Source organism: Zea mays, chromosome 7 (genome assembly GCF_902167145.1).
Source record: "Zea mays cultivar B73 chromosome 7, Zm-B73-REFERENCE-NAM-5.0, whole genome shotgun sequence".
NCBI lineage: Eukaryota > Viridiplantae > Streptophyta > Magnoliopsida > Poales > Poaceae > Zea > Zea mays.
The window spans coordinates 151,664,971-151,686,310 of NC_050102.1; the positions used below are offsets into that span (position 1 = coordinate 151,664,971).

The window sequence follows — 21,340 nt, forward strand, 5'->3', positions numbered from 1 at the left end:
TGTTCTACAATGAAATCCGCTACGACTTGACCTTTCATAGATTTCAATGGTTCATAGGCCAAGTCATATTCTATGAGTGCATAAGCCCACTTACCAATTCTACCACTCATAATTGGGTTATGCAACATATATTTGATCACATTGGCTTGACCAGAAACAGTGCAATGACTAGACAGTAAATAACATCTACATTTGGTGCATGCATAAAACAAGCATAAGCATAACTTCTCAATAAAAGTGTACCTTGTTTCAGCATCCACCAACCTTCGGCTTAAATATGTCACCACATGCTCCTTCCCCTCAGTTTCTTGTGTCAGAACAGCCCCAATGACCTTATCTTCAGCTGCAATGTATAATCGGAATGGTACTCCTGCTCGTGGTGCTTTTAATACGGGAGCCGAAGATAAGTATTTTTTTGATGAGATCAAATGCTTCTTGCTGTTCTGCCCCCCAAGCAAATTCAGCATCATTCTTAAGCCGAAGAATAGGGGTGAACGCATCAATCTTCCCAGCTAGGTTAGAAATAAACCTTCGTAAATAATTCACCTTGCCGAGAAACTTCTGTACCTCGACCTTACTGAAAGGGAAATGTGCCCTTGGGCCATTTCTAAGTATTTTGGTAATTGAGTGCCAACGCAAGTGCTTTTGTGTTAAACTATGAAAAGGGGTGGACCAAGTGCAAATCATGTCAAAACGTATGTTTGTAGACTTAGTACATTATTTATGGACTAATGTATTGTGTCTAAGTGCTGGAAACAGGAAAAATCGAATTGGAAATGAGATGGCTTTGTTCAGCCAAAGTCTGCTCAGTCTGGGAGCACCGGACTGTCCGGTGGTGCACCTGACAGTGTCCGGTGCGCCAGGCTGGCTCGAGCGAACTGGCCGCTCTCGGGAATTCACCGGCGACGTACGACTATAATTTACCGGACTGTCCGGTGTGCACCGGACTGTCCGGTGAGCCAACGGTCGGCCGGGCCAACGGTCGGCCGCGCGATCTGCGCGGGACACGTGGCCGAGCCAACGGCTAGAAGGGGGCACCGGACTGTCCGGTGTGCACCGGACATGTCCGGTGCGCTAACGGCTCCCAAATCTACAACGGTCGGCTTCGCCATTTAAGGAAGGAAATCGGGCACCGGACAGTGTCCGGTGTGCACCGGACTGTCCAGTGCGCCAGACGACAGAAGGCAAGATTTGCCTTCCCAGATTGCTCTCAACGGCTCCTAGCTGCCTTGGGGCTATAAAAGGGACCCCTAGGCGCATGGAGGAGAACACCAAGCATTCTCAAAGCATTCCTAAGCACTAAGACATCGATTCCGCGCCTTTGATTCTTTGCGATAGCAATTAGAGCTCTAGTTGAGTTGTGAACTCATTGAGTTGTGTTGTGAGCTCTTATTGCGACTTATGTGCGTGGTGTTGCTGTGATTTCTTGTCTTGAGTGTGTTGCTTATCCCTCCCTTACTCTGTGCTTCTTTGTGAACTTTAAGTGTAAGGGCGAGAGGCTCCAAAGTGTGGAGATTCCTCGCAAACGGGATATAGTAAAGCAAGCAAAACACCATGGTATTCAAGTGGGTCTTTGGACCGCTTGAGAGGGGTTGATTGCAACCCTCGTCCGTTGGGACGCCACAACATGGAGTAGGCAAGCGTTGGTCCTGGCCGAACCACGGGATAAACCATTGTGCCATCTCTGTGATTGATCTCTTGTGGTTATTGTGTTTTGTTGAGACTCCTCTCTAGCCACTTGGTGATTATTGTGCTAACACTTAACCAAGTTTTGTGGCTTAAGTTTCAAGTTTTACAGGATCACCTATTCACCCCCCCTCTAGGTGCTCTCAATTGGTATCAGAGCCGTTCTCTTCAAGAAGGGACTAATCGCCCGAAGAGATGGATCCTAAGGGAAAGGGGGTGGTGGTCAACAACAACGAGAAGGAGTCTATCTTCAACGAGCCGAAGGATGACAAGCCTACCGACTCGGGCTCGGGCCACAAGCGCAAAGACGGGAAGAAGAAGAAGACAAGGCGCATCAAGGAGATCGTCTACTACGACAGCGACAAATCTTCCTCTTCCCAAAAGGACGACGACGACTACGAGGAAAAGAAAACGGTCAATTCGAACTTTTCTTTTGATTACTCTCGTATCCCTCAAAGTACAAATGCCCATTTATTATCTATTCCACTTGGTAAACCTCCTCATTTTGATGGAGAGGACTACGAATTTTGGAGTCACAAAATGCGTAGTCACTTGTTCTCTCTCCATCCTAGTATATGGGAGATTGTAGAGAGTGGAATGAACTTTGATAGTATGGATAGTCCCATGTTCATTAATGAGCAAATTCATAAAAATGCACAGGCTACTACTGTTCTTCTAGCTTCATTGTTGCGGGATGAATACCACAAAGTGAGCGGCTTGGATAACGCCAAGCAAATTTGGGACACCCTCAAGATCTCTCATGAGGGGAATGACGTCACAATGCTCACCAAGATGGAGTTGGTGGAGGGCGAACTCGGGAGATTCGCTATGATAAGGGGAGAAGAGCCAACCCAAACGTACAACCGGCTCAAGACCCTTGTCAACAAGATAAGAAGCTATGGAAGCACGCGATGGACGGACCACGACGTCGTCCGCCTAATGCTAAGGTCTTTTACTGTCCTTGATCCTCATCTTGTAAACAATATTCGTGAGAATCCTAGGTACACCAAGATGACGCCCGAGGAGATACTTGGAAAGTTCGTGAGCGGGCGAATGATGATCAAGGAAGCAAGATACATGGACGACGCATTGAATGGTCCAATCAATGAGCCTCAACCTCTTGCTCTCAAGGCAACAAGAAGCAAGGAGACGCTACCTAGCAAGGTGGCACAAATTGAGGCTGCCGGACTTAATGATGAAGAGATGGCTCTCATCATCAAGAGATTCAAGACAGCGCTAAAAGGTCGCAAGGGGCAGCCAAGCAAGACCAAGACAAAGGGGAAGCACTCATGCTTCAAATGTGGTAAGCTTGGTCATTTTATTGCTAACTGTCCCGACAATGATAGTGATCAGGATCAAGGGAACAAGAGGGAGAAGAAGAAGAACTATAAGAAGGCAAAAGGCGAGGCGCATCTAGGCAAGGAGTGGGATTCGGATTGCTCCTCTTCCAACTCCGACAATGAAGGACTCGTCGCCACCGCCTTCAACAAGTCATCCCTCTTCCCCAACGAGCGTCACACATGCCTTATGGCAAGGGAGAAGAAGGTATGTACTCGAAACTCTACTTATTCTTCTTCAAGTCAGGACGAATCTAGTGATGAGGATGAAATAGATTATTCATGTTTATTTAAGGGCCTAGATAGAACCAAGGTAGATAGAATTAATGAATTGATTGATGCCTTGAATGATAAGAATAGGCTTTTAGAAAAGCAAGAGGATTTGTTGTATGAAGAACATGACAAATTTGTAGAAGCACAAAAATCTCATGCTCTAGAAGTTAAAAGAAATGAAATGCTTTCTTGTGAATTATCTTCTTGCCATGAGACAATTTCTAACTTAAGGAACATTAATGATGATTTGAATGATAAGTTAGAAATAGCTAGTAAATCAACATCTTGTGTAGAAATAGTTGCAACTTGTAATAGGTGTAAAGATTTTGACATTGATGCTTGTAGTGAACACCTAGTTTCAATTTCCAAACTCAATGATGAATTGGCTAGTCTTAATGCTCAACTTAAGACTAGCAAAAGTGAATTTGATAAGCCAAAATTTGCAAGGGATGCCTACACGATTGGTAGACACCCCTCAATTAAGGATGGACTTGGTTTCAAGAGGGAAGCCAAGGACTTAACAAGCCATAAGCCTCCCATCCCCACCAAGGAGAAAGGGAAGATCTCTATGGCTAGTAGTGCTAAAAAGAACCATGCTTTTATGTATCATGATAGAAGACAATCTCATAGGAGTTGTAATGCTTATAATGCTTTTGATTCACATGCCTATGATTCTTATGCTATGTTTGCTTCTAGTTCTTCCTATATGCATGGTAGAGATATGCCTAGGAAAAATATTCATCATGTGCCTACAAAGAATATTGTTCATGCTCCTAGGAAAGTTATGAATGGACCCTCTACAATTTATCATGCTTTAAATGCTTCCTTTGCTATTTGTAGAAAGGATAGGAAGATAGTTGCTAGGAAATTAGTGGCAAAATGCAAGGGTGATAAAACTTGCATTTGGGTCCCTAAGACAATTGTGACTAACCTTGTAGGACCCAACAAGAGTTGGGTACCTAAGTCCCAAGCCTAAATTTGCCTTGCAGGTTTATGCATCCGGGGGTTCAAGCTGGATTATCGACAGCGGATGCACAAACCATATGACGGGGGAGAAGAATATGTTCACCTCCTATGTCAAGAATAAGGATTCCCAAGATTCAATCATATTTGGTGATGGGAACCAAGGCAAGGTGAAAGGCTTAGGCAAGATTGCAATTTCAAATGAGCACTCTATCTCTAATGTGTTTTTAGTTGAGTGTCTTGGATATAATTTGCTATCTGTTAGTCAATTATGTAATATGGGTTATAATTGTCTATTTACAAATATAGATGTGTCTGTCTTTAAAAGAAGTGATGGTTCACTAGCTTTTAAGGGTGTATTAGACGACAAACTTTATTTAGTTGATTTTGCAAAAGAGGAGGCCGGTCTAGATGCATGCTTAATTGATAAGACTAACATGGGCTGGCTGTGGCATCGCCGCTTAGCACATGTGGGGATGAAGAACTTACACAAGCTTCTAAAGGGAGAACACGTGATAGGTCTAACCAATGTTACTTTCGAAAAAGATAGACCTTGTGCAGCTTGTCAAGCAGGTAAACAAGTGGGAGGAGCGCATCACAGCAAGAATGTGATGACCACATCAAGACCCCTGGAGCTGCTACATATGGACCTCTTCGGACCCGTCGCCTATCTAAGCATAGGAGGAAGTAAGTATGGTCTAGTTATTGTTGATGACTTTTCCCGCTTCACTTGGGTGTTCTTTTTGCAGGATAAGTCTGAAACCCAAGGGACTCTCAACCGCTTCCTAAGGAGAGCTCAAAATGAGTTTGAGCTCAAGGTGAAGAAGATAAGGAGCGACAACGGGTCCGAGTTCAAGAACCTTCAAGTGGAAGAGTTCCTTGAGGAGGAAGGGATCAAGCACGAGTTCTCTGCTCCCTACACACCACAACAAAATGGTGTGGTAGAGAGGAAGAACAGGACGCTCATCGATATGGCGAGTACGATGCTTGGAGAGTTCAAGACCCCCGAGTGCTTTTGGTCGGAAGCCGTGAACACGGCTTGCCACGCCATCAACAGGGTCTACCTTCATCGCCTCCTCAAGAAGACGTCGTATGAGCTGCTAACCGGTAACAAACCCAATGTATCGTACTTTCGTGTATTTGGGAGTAAATGCTACATTCTAGTGAAGAAGGGTAGGAATTCCAAATTTGCTCCCAAAGCTGTAGAAGGGTTTTTGTTAGGTTATGATTCAAATACAAAGGCGTATAGAGTCTTCAACAAATCATCGGGTTTGGTTGAAGTCTCTAGCGACGTTGTATTTGATGAGACTAATGGCTCTCCAAGAGAGCAAGTTGTTGATCTTGATGATGTAGATGAAGAAGATATTTCGACGACCGCTATACGAACCATGGCGATTGGTGATGTACGACCACAGGAACAAAAGGAGCAAGATCAACCTTCTTCCTCAACAATGGTGCATCCCCCCAACTCAAGACGATGAACAGGTTCATCAACAAGAGGCGTGTGATCGAGGGGGAGCACAAGATGATCATGTGATGGAGGAAGAAGCGCAACCGGCACCTCCAACCCAAGTTCGAGTGATGATTCAAAGGGATCATCCTGTCAACCAAATTCTGGGTGATATTAGCAAGGGAGTAACTACTCGATCTCGATTAGTTAATTTTTGTGAGCATTACTCCTTTGTCTCTTCTATTGAGCCTTTCAGGGTAGAAGAGGCCTTGCTAGATCCGGACTGGGTGTTGGCCATGCAAGAGGAGCTCAATAACTTCAAGAGGAATGAAGTTTGGACGCTGGTGCCTCGTCCTAAGCAAAATGTTGTGGGAACCAAGTGGGTGTTCCGCAACAAACAAGACGAGCACGGGGTGGTGACAAGGAACAAGGCTTGACTTGTGGCAAAAGGTTATGCCCAAGTCGTAGGTTTGGACTTTGAGGAGACTTTTGCTCCTGTGGCTAGGCTAGAGTCCATTCGTATCTTGCTAGCATATGCCGCTCACCATTCTTTCAGGTTGTTCCAAATGGATGTGAAGAGCGCTTTCCTCAACGAGCCAATCAAGGAGGAAGTGTACGTGGAGCAACCCCCTGGCTTCGAGGATGAACGGTACCCCGACCACGTGTGTAAGCTCTCTAAGGCGCTCTATGGACTTAAGCAAGCCCCAAGAGCATGGTATGAATGCCTTAGAGATTTCTTAATTGCTAATGCTTTCAAGGTTGGGATAGCCGATCCAACTCTTTTCACTAAGACATGTGATGGTGATTTGTTTGTGTGCCAAATTTATGTCGATGACATAATATTTGGTTCTACTAACCAAAAGTATTGTGAAGAGTTTAGCAGGGTGATGACGCAGAAATTCGAGATGTCGATGATGGGCGAGTTGAACTACTTCCTTGGGTTCCAAGTGGAGCAACTCAAGGACGGCACCTTCATCTCCCAAACGAAGTACACACAAGACTTGCTAAAGCGGTTTGGGATGAAGGACGCCAAGCCCGCAAAGACTCCGATGGGGACCGACGGACACACCGACCTCAACAAAGGAGGTAAGTCCATTAATCAAAAGGCATACCGGTCAATGATAGGGTCTTTACTTTATTTATGTGCTAGTAGACCGGATATTATGCTTAGCGTATGCATGTGTGCTAGATTTCAATCCGATCCTAAGGAGTGTCACTTAGTGGCAGTGAAGCGAATACTTAGATATTTAGTCGCTACACCTTGCTTCGGGATCTGGTATCCTAAGGGGTCTAACTTTGACTTAATTGGATACTCAGATTCCGACTATGCTGGATGTAAGGTCGATAGGAAGAGTACATCGGGGACGTGCCAATTCTTAGGAAGGTCCCTGGTGTCATGGAACTCTAAGAAACAAACTTCTGTTACCCTATCCACCGCTGAGGCCGAGTATGTTGCCGCAGGACAGTGTTGCGCACAACTACTTTGGATGAGGCAAACCCTCAGGGACTTTGGCTACAATCTGAGCAAAGTCCCACTCCTATGTGATAATGAGAGTGCTATCCGCATGGCGGAAAATCCTGTTGAACACAGCCGCACAAAGCACATAGACATCCGACATCACTTTTTGAGAGATCACCAGCAAAAGGGAGATATCAAAGTGTTTCATGTTAGCTCCGAGAACCAGCTAGCCGATATCTTTACCAAGCCTCTAGATGAGCAGACCTTTTGCAAGTTGCATAGTGAGCTAAATGTCTTAGATTCGCGGAACTTGGATTGATTCATAGCATACATGTGTTTCTGCCCTTGATCATGTTCCTTATGCATTTCGTTGCTTACTTATGGTGCTCAAGTTGTACAAACACTCCCCGGACCTCACAAGTCCTTTTTGCAAGTGATGCACATATTTAGGGGGAGCTGTGCTACAACTTGACCCTTTGGGACTAACCATGTGCTTGAGTTTGCTTGTTTTAGTCTCAAAGGAGGTTTGAAAGGGAAAAGATGGACTTGGACCATGAAAGACTTCCACTGCACTACGATGAGAGGGTAACTTATTCCAAGTTCATCTCATGTACTCTTATTGCCTTTGTATTCTTATTGAAGATTTTGGTGAGGCAATGGGGTTCTGGGGCCAAGATTCATCCCGTTTTGGTGCTTGATGCCAAAGGGGGAGAAAATAAAGGCCAAAGCGATAAATGGATCAGCTACCACTTGAGAGATTTTGAAAATAGTAGAAGAGAGCTTTTGGTTTGAAAATAGTAGAATAGAGCTTGTGGTTTGTCAAAACTCTTTTATTGTCTCTCTTGTCAAAAGTTGGCTTCTTGTGGGGAGAAATGTTGATTATGGGAAAAGGGGAGTTTTTGAAATCTTGAATCAATTTCTCTTGGAATGACTCTCTTTATGTCTCAACAAGTGTGTTTGACTTAGAGATAGAAATGTGAGTTTGATTTGCAAAAACAAACCAAGTGGTGGCAAAGAGTGATCCATATATGCCAAATATGATTCAAAACAAATTTGAGTTTTCATTTGCATTGACATTGCACTTGTTCTAGTTGCTTTATGTTGTGTTGGCATAAATCACCAAAAAGGGGGAGATTGAAAGGGAAATGTGCCCTTGGGCCATTTCTAAGTATTTTGGTGATTGAGTGCCAACGCAAGTGCTTTTGTGTTAAACTATGAAAAGGGGTGGACCAAGTGCAAATCATGTCAAAAGGTATGTTTCTAGACTTAGTACATTATTTTATGGACTAATGTATTGTGTCTAAGTGCTGGAAACAGGAAAAATCGAATTGGAAATGAGATGGCTTTGTTCAGCCAAAGTCTGCTCAGTCTGGGAACACCGGACTGTCCGGTGCGCCAGGCTAGCTCGAGTGAACTGGCCGCTCTCGGGAATTCACCGGCGACGTACGACTATAATTCACCGGACTGTCCGGTGAGCCAACGGTCGGCCGGGCCAACGGTCGGCTGCGTGATCTGCGCGGGACACGTGGCCGAGCCAACGGCTAGAAGGGGGCACCGGACTGTCCGGTGTGCACCGGACATGTCCGGTGCGCCAACGGCTCCCAAATCTACAAAGGTCGGCTTCGCCATTTAAGAAAGGAAATCGGGCATCGGACAGTGTCCGGTGTGCACCGGACTGTCCGGTGCGCCAGACGACAGAAGGCAAGATTTGCCTTCCCAGATTGCTCTCAACGGCTCCTAGCTGCCTTGGGGCTATAAAAGGGACCCCTAGGCGCATGGAGGAGAACACCAAGCATTCTCAAAGCATTCCTAAGCACTAAGACATCGATTCCGCGCCTTTGATTCTTTGCGATAGCAATTAGAGCTCTAGTTGAGTTGTGAACTCATTGAGTTGTGTTGTGAGCTCTTGTTGCGACTTGTGTGCGTGGTGTTGCTGTGATTTCTTGTCCTGAGTGTGTTTCTTATCCCTCCCTTACTCCGTGCTTCATTGTGAACTTTAAGTGTAAGGGCGAGAGGCTCCAAAGTGTGGAGATTCCTCGCAAACGGGATATAGTAAAGCAAGCAAAACACCGTGGTATTCAAGTGGGTCTTTGGACCGCTTGAGAGGGGTTGATTGCAACCCTCGACCGTTGGGACGCCACAACGTGGAGTAGGCAAGCGTTGGTCTTGGCCGAACCACGGGATAAACCACTGTGCCATCTCTGTGATTGATCTCTTGTGGTTATTGTGTTTTGTTGAGACTCCTCTCTAGCCACTTGGTGATTATTGTGCTAACACTTAACCAAGTTTTGTGGCTTAAGTTTCAAGTTTTACAGGATCACCTATTCACCCCCCCTCTAGGTGCTCTCACTTACAGGTCGGAGGTCCCACATTCCGAATAGACTTGATTCGGTCAGGGTCTATCTCTACACCACGTTCATGTATGACAAATCCTAAAAACTTACCAGCCGACACTCCAAAAGCACATTTACGTGGGTTCATTTTCAAACCATACTGACGCATTTTATCAAAGGCTTTGCGCAAATCAGCTATATGAGAACTAAACTCAGCCGATTTGACTACAATATCATCAATGTAAACTTCCACAGTGTTTCCTAACAATTCATGGAAGATCAAATTCATAGCCCTCTGATAAGTAGCACCAGCATTTTTTAGACCAAATGTCATGACAACCCACTCAAATAAACCAATGAAGCCTGGACATATAAAGGCCGTTTTAGACGCATCTTCTTCGGCCATGAAAATCTGATTATATCCGGCATTACCATCAAGGAAGCTAATAATTCTATTTCCTGATGCATTATTGATTAATGTGTCGGCTATGGGCATGGGATATTCGTCTTTAGGAGTTGCTCTATTTAAATTGCGAAAATCAATGCATACTCTAAGCTTACCTGACTCCTTCTCCACCGGCACAATATTGGAGACCCACTCTGCGTATCTGCAAGGTCTGATAAAATCAGCTTCTAGCAGCCGGTGGATTTCGTCCTTGATGCGTGGGAGAAGATCTGGACGAAATGTTCTAGCTCTTTGCTTGAAAGGTCTGAAACCAGATTTAATAGGCAGCCGATGCTCTACGATCTCTCGGCTTAATCCAGGCATCTCAGTGTAATTCCAAGCAAAGCAATCTGAATATTCCTTCAATAGACCGATCATCTCATCTCTAGGATCGGTCTCCAGGGTCTTGTTTACAAAAGTCGGCCTTGGAGTTTTACCATCTCCTATGTCAATCTCCTCCAAAGGATCGGCCAATGTAAACCCCTGTCCTAGTTTATCAAGATCTCTGAATTCCTCTATCATGTTCCCCATAGAGGAATTAGATGATCTTTGTGTGACGGCGGACTTTCCGGTCTCGGGGACCGGATCATCCGTAATACTGTCCTTTTGCTGTGATATATGTTCGGTCTTAAAGTCCGAACCCTTTTGTGAAAGACCAAACCATCCGGCCTTGGAAGTCGAACTGTCCGTGACCAGAGACTCATGAACTTTGTGTGTATTCATCATTTAAACTTTATTTAGGATTTAGCCGATTCTCCATCGGCTCTAGCATTACAGGAATGAAACCTTTCTTATCTATACTTATGAATTGATAATCAGAAAAATCTACTCCTGTGAGACATGTAGCAGTCTCATAAGTCCAGAGTACAGGGGCATCGGCCACAGCGATGCAGGCCGATACATCAGCATGTACTTGTTCTATGTCATCGCCTACCCATTGTATTAGCATTTGATGTAATGTAGAAGGTATACATTGATTGGCGTGAATCCAATCTCTGCCTAGGATTAAACTGTAATTTCCTTCTACATCAGCGACGAAGAATGCAGCAGCAAGGGTCTTAGTCCCGATGGTTAATTCAACGGACGTGACTCCCCTGGCTTTGATCGAACTATCAGTTCCAACACCGCTGAGGGTCATGTTGGTTTTGACAAGTTCGTCATCTTGTTTACCTAATTTTCTGTACAATGAATAAGGCATTAGATTTACAGCCGCCCCTCCATCTACCAACATCTTAGCAATCGGTATCCCATAAATGTGGCCGCGCACAAAGAGCGGCTTCAAATGATTTATCGATTCCTTTGGTTTAGTAAAGGCGACTTCTTTAGGACCAAAATCAAACTGGGCAACAACAGGGTCATCGTCGCCGATAATAGTACAATCGGCGGAAAATGTAATAACATTCACATCCATACCTGGGCATTCTGGAGAAGCCTCGTAGTCGACCAGGTCCTCTCCTAGTAGGTCGTCCTCTTCCATTGATGTTGGCGTGTCGTTGGAGGCTTCCTGGTGAATGGCGGACAGTCCACGCGCGGGGGCCAGACGGTCCGCGCCTGGTGCAGGTTGTCCAGAGGCCTCCTGGTGAAGGACGGACGGTCCGCGCGCAGAGGCCGGACGGTCCGCGCCTGGTGCAGATTGTCCAGCCTTGCTGGCCGGGCTATCTGCCATACCTGCAGGGTGCTGCACAAGTATTGTTTGATTTTCTATTTTTGTGGTCGTTTGTTTTTCCTCAACGGCCTTTGGTCTCCATTTCTTTTGCGTTGGCGAGTACTGTGGATGTGTGTCATTGAATATCTTTTCCGCCTCTTTCTCCTGGCTCTCCTTTGCTCTTAGGCGCTGTAATTTTCTCTTTTGGGACTGTGTCAATCCCGCTGGGCACCATCGAGACGGAGAGTATTTTGGATCAGCTGTTTTGATGGTAGCCATATCTTCTTTTTTGGTTGTATTGGCCGATTTACCAAAAATCATCGGCCCTTCACTTTCTTTTTTTATAACGACATCTGCTGTACCTATTTTGATAATGTCCTTTTTTGTCGTTCTTTCCGCTGCCGCAGGCATATGCCCCCCCTGTCGGATTGGTCGGCCTTGGAGGCCGAGTAGTCCGACAATCTTGTTGGGTCTGTGCCTGGTGGCCGGATTGAGCGGTGCTCAATCGGTCTTGTACTGGTGGCGCCAACCTGTCAAAAACAGATGTTTGGGGTGCCCCCCAGGCGGGGTACTGTTGCATCCCAAATGGACATGGTGGCATGCCCCACATTTGATTTGGGACATATGGTGGAGGTAGGTATGTGTATGGATATGGCATAGACGGATAAGGGGGTGGAGGTGTCCATGTCGGTATGTTAGGTCTCAATTGTACAGTATGACCTTTCATTTCTTCCGATTGGTGGGGTGATCCAATCGGCCTGACCTGACGTTGCTCATGAATGGGTGAGCAGGGTCGCTTTGCTGGCCGGTCACTGGGACCGGCCTTCTTTTTCACGTATTTAGACAACAATTGATCGAAAGTCGGGCCAGGCTTGATCAGCCGACCAACTGCTTTAAATGTATTTGTTTTCCACGTACCTATCTCTGGTCGTCGTGGTTTGAAGGTACGTGGTCGCTGCGAGTCCTGAGCATGGCCGGACCGTCCGCTGGAGTCCTCAGGACCATCCGGAGAAGCGTTGGACCATCCGCGTCTGGATGGCGGACTGTCCGCGATGCGTAGCATGGGTTCCCGCAACTGTCTCCCTGTCTGTGTTTGCCCCCCAGTGTTAGAGGCTGTGATGGTCACCTTTAGGGTCTCCCCTCCATCGGGAGTCTTCTCGGCCACCACTTTCCTGCAAGAAACTTTACAATCCCCATCGGCCTTTTTAGCATTGTCGATGATTGTTTCTTTGCCTTTGCCTTTGCCTTTATCAGCTGTATTTGGCCGAACCAGGACTTTCTTGCCCTCGAAGTCGATCATGTTCATCGGAAAGGGCTCTGTATCCACCTGCATTTCCTGAAATTTCAATCGTCCTTCGTTAATGGCCGATTGAATGTGTCGCCGAAATACATTACAATCATTGGTGGCATGAGAAAATGAGTTATGCCACTTGCAGTACGCACGACGTTTGAGCTCGTCGGCGGATGGAATAGTGTGATTTATTTTAATATTGCCATTTTTGACTAATTCGTCAAATATTTTATCACACTTACCAACATTAAACGTAAACTTAACCTCCTCTTGCCGTTTCTTTTGAACCGGCTGTAAGGAGGAACAAGCCGAAGATTTGGCCTGCTTTGGCCAAACCATTTCAGCAGCATACACTTCTGCTGATTCGTCATCTGAGCTACTTTGGTCGCATTCTACTATATGTACGTTGTGACGAATTGTTTTAGCAGTTTCTTTGCTCCGGCTTTCACAAGCCAAAGCTCTCTGGTGTAACTGTGCTAGTGTAAAAAATTGGATGCCTTCTAATCTTTCTTTTAAATAATATCGTAGACCATTAAAGGCTAATCCTACTAGCTGTTTTTCTGCTAAATGAATTTGAAAGCATCAGTTTCTTGTATCTCGGAATCTCCGGATGTAATCATTAACAGATTCATCTTTTGTCTGTCGCAATGACACTAAATCCACCAAATCCAACTCATAGTCACCAGAGAAAAAATGATCATGAAATTTTTGTTCTATATCCCCCCATGATGAAATGGAATTAGGAGGTAAAGTGGCATACCATGCAAACGCGGTTCCTGTTAGAGATAATGAAAATAAACGCACGCGAAATGCCTCTGTGTCGGCCAATTCTCCCAATTGTGCTAAGAACTGGCCTATATGTTCGCGCGTGTTTTTCCCTTGATCACCCGAAAATTTTGCGAATTCGGGTATTCTAGTTCCCTGTGGGTACGGGTGGTGATCAAATCGGCTGTCATAAGGTTTTCGATATGATTGCCCCCCAGGGACCATGCTTACTCCGAGCTTATCTCGGAACGCCCCGGCTATTTCTTCCCTCACTATATCAATGGCAGCCGGTGCAAGACCACCGGTTCTCTGGTCAAACATATGTGGGGTTGGTTGTATGTTAGTAGGTTGTCTTTCCCCCCATTGGTTTGAGCTAAGTGGTGCATTTCCATTTACCCTATATGGCTCATAGGTTTGATCGTTTCTTTCCGGCCTTCTAGGTGGGGCCGGAAAGCTTTCCTGGGCTCTGGATCCTGAATTAATGGGCTGGTGCACTGCATAGTGTGATGGGAAGTGTTACTGGGACGGGCGAGGATTCATGTAATAATCCTCCTCAAAAGACTCATGCGCGGACTGTCCGGATACGTACCCGGACCGTCCGTGGTTATATGCGGACCGTCCGTCGTTGTATGCGGACCGTTCGACTGGGTAATTTGGGTTCTGTGTCATATGTGGTGGCTCGGGTGCGTGTCTGGGTACTTCATTAAAAATGGGTCCAGCTGTGGCTGGCCCGGACGGTCCGTGCTCACGTGCGGACGGTCCGGACATGTGCAGATCGGCTGTTTTGCTGCCGATTTGCGGTTGCTCAGGGTACGTGTCCATCGGCATCCCATAAAGGGGTTGTGACTGGTCGTGACAACCTACAGCCGATGTATTACGCGTGTTACCCCCTAATTCTACCTCGTGTGATGGAAAATTTGCAATGCTAGATTTGTCAAATGCACGCGCTAATCTCCTATAGTCGTTTTGCATATCCCCTATGATATTTTGCATTTGTTCACGCTGTTCATCTACGTAATTCTTAAGAGATTGCAGCTCGTTTGTATTACTTACATTGGGGATGTCTGGCGTGGGTCGCAGTGAAGCCGGATCTGTCGCCCGATGTCGGACGACTTTGTTGTTCCTGTCCACTTTGAAGTTGGCCAAGAACCTCGCTTTTGCCTCCTGGATCATCTGCTCCTTGTGCTCCTCGAACTGGAGCTGTTCGTCAGCCGGCAATGCGTCCCAAGTCGGCTCTATGATGTTGCTTGGGGAAATATCAGAGCTATCCCTTGAACCGGCCATTGAGGGCCGATTTGATGACTCTGTATTTGTCTTCCCCAGCGGAGTCGCCAAAAAGTATGTTGACGCTTTTTCGGAGCGCCAAATACTCAAGAAGAACCAGCGGCGGTGCTCTCTGGTCAGGCGCGGACGGTCCGCGGCCTGGGGCCGGACGGTCCGCGACCTGGCGCAGGGGCTAAGGTTTCCTGCCTGACGGCCGGACGGTCCGCGCCCTGGGGCCGGACGGTCCGCGCGTGCGCAGGGGCGGCGGAAGATCGCCGGCGGCGCCTGGATCTCGCTCCCGGGAGGGACCCCGTCGGGGAGGAGAGATCCTAGGGGTTGTCTAGGCTCGGGCCGGCCGACCTAGACTCCTCTAATCGGCATAGAGTCGAAGAGAGGCGAAGAATTTGGGGATCGAGAGGCTAAACCTAAACTAGACTAGAACTACTCCTAGGATAAAATGCAAAATAGAAGTTGTATTGATTCTATTGATGATTACAAATCGGCCGTATGCCTCTCTTTTTATAGTGGAGGGGGCTGGACCCTTTACACGACTGGATTCCGAGCTAATTCCGCAAATCTAGCTAACAAATATAGCACAAAACTCGGAACCCTAATCTACTCTGCGCAGGCGCGGACTGTCCAGACCGCGGATCGTCCGGCTCCAGGGCCGGACCGTCCGCTGGCTCTTTTTGGTGCCAAACACCCATCTTTAGATTTCTAAAATTGCAAATAGACATTAAAAATACCTCACAAATATCTAAAAATCCACTAAGCAATTCTCCAATGTTCCTTACTAGGATAAACGATGAATCTACTGACAACACTCAACGTGTGACATAAAATAGGACGAGAACAAACCATGACATACATAAGAGAACCAACTACAATGGAAGATGGAACTATATACATGTACATAACATCGTCATCTGGTTCTAGACTTAAAGATGAGGATAATCTGAAATGTGCACCTAATGTAGTACTCACTAACAATGAAGAACCTTTTCAATATAACCTCAGTAGCTAAAGTACAACATGCTAGATTTTCTATCTCTAACAATTTTCGTACCAAATTTTTTTGCTTAGCTGCAACTAAGTCCATCTCAAATTCTTTACTTAACCATGTCTTTAATTTAACCATTTCTGATTTTCCTTCTGCAACAATTAGCATATTATCAACATAAATAAATAAAGAAATAATTGAACCATTAACAATTTTTTAAATAAATACAACTATCATAACCATGCCGCTTAAAACCATGAGAGTGCATAAAAGAGTCAATCTCTTCTACCATTGCCTAGTAGATTACTTCAAACCATAAAGAGATCGTTATAACTTATAAGCAAGATTTTTTTCTAGGATTAACAAAATCTCTAGGTTGATTCATATAAATGTCTTCTTCTAACTCCCTATGTAAGAAAGGAGTTTTAACATCTAGTTACTCAAGTTCATAATAATGCATGGCAACAATATTAAGAAAATTGTAAATAAAACTATGCTTAATAACTAGGGGGAATCATTAAAATCAATACCTAGAGTATAGTTATAACCTTTAGCAACCAACCTTACTTTCTACCACGCTGGCTTACTGAGAAAAAAAAATCCTTTCTTTCTTTTGAAAATACATTTGCGATGGATATTATTTCTTATCCCTGGACAATTTTACTAAATTCTAAGAATCATCAAGTTATGATTCTATTGTTAATTTTAAGTGTTATTCTAGATTTGTTTGATCTAAATTATTGCTAGGACATCAAGTTAGTGATTTGTAAAGTTTGGTTACTTAATCTTTTATGGTTCTTGGTTAATCATGAAATTAGGGCTTGATCAATTCTCGTCATACTCTATCATAGTTGTCTTGTTTCATTAATGTCTTAAAATCTTGAAGTCCAATCAATATGATTCTAGTTCGGTTAGTTGTGAAATTTTATTTAATTTAGTCTTATAAAATTTTAGATCAATTAGAGTTACGAATTTTAAACCATCTAGTTTTGACTAACAAAACAGAGTTGATCAATTCTCGTCATACTCCGTCAGAGTCGTACTTTTATCTAGTTTAGTCTCATAAAATATGCCTTCTTAAACCCATGCCAAAGGAACTCGTTTGCTGATAAAACTTCAGTATTCTTCCTTCTGCATCTATGGAATTTGAAGTTTTACGTGCAATATCTTGTCCAAAAGTGTTCTAAGCTACTCGTCAAACATTTTTCAATAGTATAATAACCTATAGTTGCCTTGTAAACGCCACCGATTGTTCACTGACCTAGTAACCTGCTGCAATGGAAGCCGCCAGTGGCTGGTTAGAGGTCTTTTTCTAAAACGAGAAGGAGAACTACGTATTTAAATATATTAAGAGTATAGAAATAGAGGTCTAAAAATGGACCAAACAATCAAGAAAGACCACCTTAAGGTGACAAAAAAACGGCAATACACAAAAAGATCCATCTAGAAAGGAAAACAAAACTAAAGAAAAACACAACTACCAGAGGCCTAACTCCAAACCGCGCTCAAACCTCTCGCGCCTGCAAGACACAAGTACACAACCGATGAACGTCCTCTTTGATGTTTTGAATAATCTGATTGCCGCCAGGAGTAGCCCCCCTCAAACACACATTTATTTCATTGTTTCCATAGCCACCATGTCACCAACACAACAAGCGAATTGACCCCCTTGTGTTGCACAATCAAGATCTTTCTTTCTAGATTAGCCCACCAAACTTGGAAAACCAAATCAGAATTTGGAGAAAACTGTTGCAGATTAACCATGGATAGAATCCTAAACCACACTGCTGCTTGGAGGTCTGATGATGAATAAGTGACAAAGTTAATTGGATCTGTGTTCCGCCTTGAATAGTTTAGTTTCTTGTCAAACTCATTGTCACCAATCGACTTGCTAGGCATTGCAGACGGTGTCCTGCTGCTTACTGACGAGGAATGCTCCAGTGGTTTCATGTTGATCGCTGAAGTAAAGCAAAGAAAGCAACATGAGCTCTTTATCATAAATGTTAAAAGAAAGCAACATGAACTCTTTACCTTTGCCATCACCAAATGACCGGTTGTGACCAGACAATAGAATAAGAGCTGCAAGAAGCACTGCTATCACCATCGCTCCGTTGGCGAAACCGTTTATTCCACCTCCACCCCTCTCCACCTGAAGAGCCTCCCAGTGCAGAGCCCTTCTCCATACCAGGAGCCAGGAGGAGCTGACCCAGACGACCACTGGTTCCCTCCAATCCTTCAGAATGTGTCAAGGAGTTTTAGGATTCATCAAGAGCAACAAAAAGGATTACGGCGGATGGAATTACTTGAGCACAAACTTAAACTTGTTGTTCTGCAGATTCTTTGAGCACAAAGGGAAAGCCGTTCGTTATATCTTAGTTAAAGCTGAAGAAAAAGTGTAGTTTCCACTAAGTATGCACAGTAAAAAGGCTGCAGAGTACCCGTTACATGCCTAAACCTGGCAACACAATTTTCAGCACTGGCATTTTTCACAGAATTATTAATGTTGTGCTAATGTGCAGAGGCACCACAATGCATACGTGGGCTCATCAGGGTAAACATTAATTGCTTTTTAATGTACTAGCGAAAAAGAGTAGTTTCATGCCGTGAGTGTTTACTTTGAGATATACTTACAGATCCTCGAGTGGAAGTTTGGCTAGAACATCTATATGACCACTGAATTGTTTGTTCTGAAAGAATGGCACAGATTGTAGATCTGAAAGAGAGTATGGATGGATGCATTGCTACCATGTGTAAGTTTCAGTTCCCTTACAGTGCCTTGAGGATTTTAGGTGCTGAAAACTCTGGGGCAGGCTACCTGACAAGCGGTTGAATAAGAGATCCCTGATGAAACAATTGAGATTAGCCATAAAGGACAGGCTTACTGCAATAACATCCTAGCAACCAGAAAATAGATTCCTGTTATGGATATAAAAAACCTGTAAGTTCGCTGCTTCACTTACAATGTTGAGAACTAGAGTACGAGACCCTCGCCGAGCCGTTGACCATTCCTCGTTGGTAAGAATGTGCTCCAATATCACTAGAAATTATATGCTACCAAGTGTAGATACCAATATAATCCGTTGTAGTCTAGCTGGTCAGGATATTCGGCTCTCACCCGAAAGACCCGGGTTCGAGTCCCGGCAACGGAATTTTTTTGTTTTTCCAGGTTTCCTTTTCAAATTTGCCAGCAGCCACCTCGCCTTTCTGAAATAGCAAATGCCATGGATTAGAATGACTTATTATTATTTTTTTCACCAGTTACTTTTTGAAATTTGCCAGCAGCCACACCCAGCACGGACATTTCTAAAATAGCAGTCGCCATGGATTAATTAGAATGGCCATAGACGTCAATGATCATCACACATTTTCACAAAAAAACTATATGCATGCCAGCAATTGACCACACAGCACATAGACCCAAATAATTACACAGGAAGACCTATGCATGCGCCGGCTAAACTTGCTCAAATCATAAACAAAATACATAATATGCTTTGCTGGTCCTTAGGATTCAACGGTATCTCCTAATCTTAGGTTGAGTCCAGTGCACAGCCTCTCTCTCACCCCTGCCACGTCAGCTCTCGTCTCCACTCTCGCCCCTGCTACTCCAGTGCACAGGCTACAGCCTCAGGCTATAACCAAGTCAGCTTTTCTATTTCAGAATTAAGTAATTCACGCGGATTTATTTCAACGCTCAGAAAACACACAACATAATATTTTTATTGAATTAAAAATTACAAAGTACATAATAATTAAAATCGGCTAGTTGCAACGGCTAGCACACGTGGACCAATCAGATCGCGACACGTGGACCAATTAGATCGCGCCACGTCGCTCTCGCCCGCGCTCTCGCCCCGCCAGTGCCTCGCCTCCCTCTCGCCCGGGCGGGCGCTCCAGCGCGGGCGAGAGCGAGGCGATACCGCCCGCTCTCGCCGGGCGCGAGCGCCATCGCCCGGCGCCGGCCTCTCGCCCGCGCGCGGGCGACAGCAGCCTCTTCTCGCCAGCGCTGCCGCCCGCACTGCCACCAGCCTTAGACTTACGGTAACAAGGACACGGAAAGAACATATGCATGCAGAGCTGTGATGTGCAGCTGACAAACATGGACTAGCACACCTGCAAGCCTTAGCTGGTAGCTTACCAAGCCTAATGCCACACATTGTTTGGAGTGCATCTATCAGAGAACCTCTCCACTCTTCCCCTTCCATCCCTCCACTCATACCCTATAATCCTGTACTTGCATCAGTTCTATTCCAAAGACAGCTTTAGAAGCATGGATGAACTCTAGGAACCAAGAACCTAGAACTGGCCCCACCACCCAGTCCAACACTAACCACAAATCTCAGTACAATCAAAGATAAGTAACTTGAGCAAAAAAACGCTAAGAAGACCAGCTCCTCCAGTAACAATGGTTGTGAAGTTGGATCTAAACCCTGTAAAGAAGTATGAAGGGCCTAGAATGAGCAACACATAGTTACATGTTGGACACAAGCATCATCTCCATTGCTTCAGAGATTTTAGCCACCCCAGAGTATGAAAACACGGACGTGTGAATTTTTCTAAACCCCATGGACACAAGTGCCTCATACACGGTATAAGTAGATACCCCATCTGTAGAAATTGATGAAGCGTTCTCACCTCTGTCGAGGCCGCATGATTCTATTAAATAGGAAAGCAATGATGCTTAGATTTACATGAGTAACAACCTTTAAGATGGGACCTATAGGATCTATGTATTGCTGAACAAACTTTGCCATATCTAGTCCCAAAATATAGGATATTACTAACTGACTATATCTGATAACACACGCGTTATCAGGATTAGCATCATATCTTAACACCCCCCGTCAATCATAACCGCCCAAGGTTGAGATTGCACTTAAATTCTTCAAGCTTATGTTGAGTCAATGGTTTGTAAACCCATCTGCAACTTGATCATTGGTGGATATAAATTGCACGTCTAATCTTTTCTGTAGAACTCTATCACGGATAAAATGATAATCTACTTCGATGTGTTTTGTTCTAGCGTGAAATACAGGATTTGATGATAGATATTTAGCACCCATATTGTCACACCATAATCGAGCAGTACGAGGACATGCTATGTTCAATTCATCGAGCAAAGTTTGGATCCACATTACTTCTGCAGTAGCATTCCCCATTGCCTTATATTCTGCTTCAGTACTGGATCTTGACACGGTAGCTTGTTTTCTTGCACTCTAGGATATAAGATTGGATCCCAAGAATACAACAAAACCCCCAGTGGATTTTCGATCATCTAAACAGCCTGCCCAATCTGCATCAGAGAAGGCACTGATTAACCAGGACGATGATTGCTTAATTTTTAATCCTGTGTCGACAGTTCCCTTCACATAACGTAATATCCTCTTAACTGCAGTCCAATGTTGAGTAGTTGGGGCATGTAAATATTGG

General features: G+C 44.7%; 1 non-coding gene across 1 annotated transcript; it reads left to right on the forward strand.

Moving 5' to 3' along the window:
- Positions 1 to 18,986: 18,986 nt before the first annotated feature.
- On the forward strand, positions 18,987 to 19,059 carry TRNAE-CUC (transfer RNA glutamic acid (anticodon CUC)). Its single transcript has one exon. It is a non-coding gene; the product is annotated as a tRNA-Glu (tRNA).
- Positions 19,060 to 21,340: the final 2,281 nt, after the last annotated feature.